The sequence below is a fragment of the Epinephelus moara genome, chromosome 7, assembly GCF_006386435.1.
Source record: "Epinephelus moara isolate mb chromosome 7, YSFRI_EMoa_1.0, whole genome shotgun sequence".
NCBI classification, from domain to species: domain Eukaryota; kingdom Metazoa; phylum Chordata; class Actinopteri; order Perciformes; family Serranidae; genus Epinephelus; species Epinephelus moara.
This window is the reverse complement of record NC_065512.1, coordinates 3454531-3457847: the sequence shown is the minus strand read 5'-3', so window position 1 is coordinate 3457847 and position 3317 is coordinate 3454531.

Genomic DNA, 3317 nt, shown 5'->3' with positions numbered 1-3317 from the left:
TTAGCCATAGGTCAATTACTCTCTCAATTACTGTAGAAAAATGGCGCTGCAACACTGACCAAAGCAGTTTCACACAAAAAAATCATTGTTTTTCCAACACTCTCATGGCAGAGAAGCTTCTACAGTAGGTGGCACAAAAACGGGAATGGCCTTTTGAAGAAAAACATGGTAGTGGAACATGGCGTTGCCCATAGACAGGGACCTGCTCCCTGTGTAGATATAAATGACTCTTTCTGAGGTAACGACAACACAACGATTCTTATTCAGGTGATTATAAACAAAAGAAAACATTCTTATCATATTATATTCCATTTCTGCCAATATATCCCTATAAATCCTACCCACTGGACCTTTTGGGCACAATAACACTTGGTTATGGTTGGGTAAAGATCATGTTTGGGCTTAAAATACCCAGTTTTGGTGGCACAATCACGGCCAAGAATGCTGCCGTTGTCTTGCTGTTGTTTGTTGGTCTTGGAGCAGTGGTCTGCAGCTTGGCAGGCGTCTCGCCAAGGTGTCACGCCATCACCATCCACCATCTCCTCCACCCCCCGATGAGAAAGTCAGCTCGTGGATTGCATGAAAACATACAATGCCAATATTTCCTCCTGGCGACTGTGCCGCCCCACTTACATGTGAATGTGAGCAAACGTGTGTTCGATATAAACAGTGATAGGTTTCAGCAAGTCGGACGACAGAACAGCTGAGTCAAATTTTCTCCCTAATTAACTTGCTGGTCTGATGAGGTGTTTCCCAAGATATTGTTTTGAAGTGTGAACAAACATAGTGTGTTTTTGGAGCTGAAGTCACACACTTTGCATGCCCATATCTGCCCATCCATGTGTCTGTTCATGCTAGCCCCCTCCCCAATATGATAATCACGCTACCTTCTGCTTTTGGCACGGAACGTAGACGTTGTTGTTTTCAGCTGTCTGAGCCGATGACTAACGCAGGAGTCTTAAATTCACTGTGGCAGACGCACAGAGAAGAATGTTACTCCTTAATGCTCTTCTTAGAAATACTATATACAACCTGCACAACCCCGAAACTTACACAACACACACACACACACACACACACAGCCACGTTTCCAAGAAGCATGTTGACTGACTTATCTGGAATACTTCCTACAGCTCTTTCTACATCACTCTTTGTAACAAATTTGAGGGGATTTCATGTTTTTATCCAGATAACTCATTGAACCTGCTTCTTGGAACAGATCTGCTGTACTGGATCCCAGAGCTGTTTCCATTTGAGCTGATTGAACTGTCCTGTAAGAGATCCACAGCGCCTGAGGAGACATCACGCGATACCTTCCCACACCAGTGCCTCATCAGCGCGCAGACATGAACTGATCTGTATTGATTAGGCGACGGAGAAGTGGTGTGTCCCCACCTCTACCCACACACACGTACGCACGGCCAGTTCATGTCAAGGTTTTTCCTCTTTGCTTGATAGTGATACACGCAAAGGGCGCCCACGTTTTGCAAAACATGCTGTACCGCTACATATGATGACCTCATCCCATGATTCCCCACCCAGCCCGAAGCCTTAGCGTAACTTAATCAAACTTTTTATTTTGACTTTAGAAACCCAAATAAAGCTGCCATAACACAAACTGCAGCATAATATGATAACATCCCATTAGTCACAACTTATACTGTGCCACATATGGTTCTTATGATGCAATAATATTACCTAATAACGCAAATACTATTAAGCTGTCATATTCCCTCTGGGTTTCACGAGCAAAGGTAACGTTATCATGATACATTAACAATATATAATGTAATTATTTGATGTTATGTGAGATTTATTCCTTCATCAGATTGTGGGGTTTTCCCGTCTTTTCGCTGATCACCTCCTGCTTAAAGCTCCACACTTAAAGGACCAGTATGTAAGATTCAGGAGGATTTCGTGACGGAATTCCTTCACTGTTCATTTGTTACCTATTTTCTCTGACTGTACTGTGTTCTTTTTTTATTTTTTAAAGATATTTTTTAGGGCATTTTTTGCCTTTAATCGACAGGACAGTGAAGTGTGAAAGGGGGAGAGAGGGAGGGAGAGACATGCAGCAAAGGGCCACAGGCTGGAGTCGAACCCGGGCCACTGCAGCAACAGCCCTGCACATGGGGCGCCCGCCCTACCACCAAGCCACCGACGCCCCTGACTGTACTGTGTTCTCACCTTGTTTCTGATCCAGGAGGTTTTTACTGGGAGCTGAATTATCCGCAGAGGTCTCTTTGTCTCCAAAACAAACAGACCATGATTGAGAATTATCAAAATTTTGACAGTATATCAAAATTTGTTATAGTCTTTTAAGGTTAAACCTGTAAAAACACTGAATGAAGCAGTTTCGTATTACAAATCACAGTTTCTCTGACACTCAGGGACGGGCCACTAACCTAACACCTGTTAACGTGTGCTCACCTTTGTTCTTTGATAACTTAAGATCCAGATCTTCAGGAGTTTTTGAGCTGAAGCCGCATTATCCACTGTGGTCCCACCCTCCTCAAAATAAAGGAGCTAGTAATTTTAACTGGTATAAACAGTGCATAAAGCCGTTTCACATTGAAAAAAAAATCTGTGTTTTCTGACACTTTTCTCACAGAGGGGCTGCTAATGACAGTGGCCAGCAAAATCACAAATGTCCCTATCTAGAGCCAGTGTTTGGTTTGTCCATTCTGGGCTCCTATAGAAACATGGCGGTGCAACATGGTGATCGAGGACCTGCTGTCTATAAAGATGAAGACGACTCATTCTAAAGCCTGATTTCAACTGGATGCGTGTCCATTGCGGTACGGCAGCGCTGGTTATCCGCTGCGTGCTCTGCTGTCCGTCAATACCCACCGGCTGCGTTTGCTGTGCGGAGCGGTGCAGCTCTGCTGGAAGACATGTGGGTGCACCTCCATGATTAACATCTCCTCGTCCATGGTGTCAACGGGGTGAAATGACGTCTGAAAACCTCTGACCTGTTGACTTCAGGCCTGCCTCCGCCCATTATGTAGTGTAGTGCAGGGAAATATGATCCGCCATGAACACTGTGTATTTTATTTTGAAAATTAACCGGATGTTTTATTTTGTTTCTGTGCACGACTTCCTGCCCCGCACGATCTGCTCTGTGCTGAATTGCTGCGTTGTGCTCCGGCGTCCGGCAAAAATAGAAGTCCTGCGTATCTGTTGCGGAGGGCTCCAGAGCGCCGCAGCTGTGGCGGAGCCGGAACGCAGCACAGCCGCAGCCGGTGGAAACACACACACTGACTAGAATTGAATCCTATCGGCTCCGCTGCCGTGCCAGAGCGGAGACGCAACCAACA